Consider the following 555-nt stretch of genomic DNA (forward strand, 5'->3'; position numbering starts at 1 on the left):
ATCTTTTATTCTTCAGATACACTATTAAATTGTATTAATTCCCAACTCTACTTAGTGATTCTAAAGGGACAAATAGAGACTCAATGTCTTTAAAACGAACAAGGTATTATATTATGTTATATTATTATAACAAATATGTTTTTTATATCTAAGACAACTTGGTTACATTAACTCTCTAAAAATAATTTATAATCATATAAGCCATGCATGCAAAAGATACAGAATCATTCCCACATTGTCTCCCTAGGTATGAGGGTGAACAATGAGAAATTAACCAAAAAAAAAAAAAAAGGGTCTTAGATAGCTTTTACTAAAAGAAAAAAAATACATTAATAGGGCCCATGTTCTCCAGGTTTTAGTACAATGAGTAACTGGTAGCCTCCATTTCAGTCTCAAAAATCTGTAATTGTCTAACCAGGCTCAAGTTAAGCAATAGCTTAATTTTATAGCAATAGAAGGCACAGGGTTAAGTATTGTGGAGACTACATTCCAATTTCCATATTTTAAAAAGTTCTATTACTCTTTTCAACTTGTTTTAACCTTTCCAACACAATA

The 555-nt window shown here is 29.5% G+C and overlaps 1 pseudogene; it reads right to left on the reverse strand.

Moving 5' to 3' along the window:
* LOC105308682 overlaps positions 1 to 555 on the reverse strand; it is a 12,623-nt pseudogene that overhangs the window by 1,277 nt on the left and 10,791 nt on the right.

This window comes from Pteropus vampyrus, unplaced genomic scaffold (assembly GCF_000151845.1).
Source record: "Pteropus vampyrus isolate Shadow unplaced genomic scaffold, Pvam_2.0 Scaffold613, whole genome shotgun sequence".
NCBI classification, from domain to species: domain Eukaryota; kingdom Metazoa; phylum Chordata; class Mammalia; order Chiroptera; family Pteropodidae; genus Pteropus; species Pteropus vampyrus.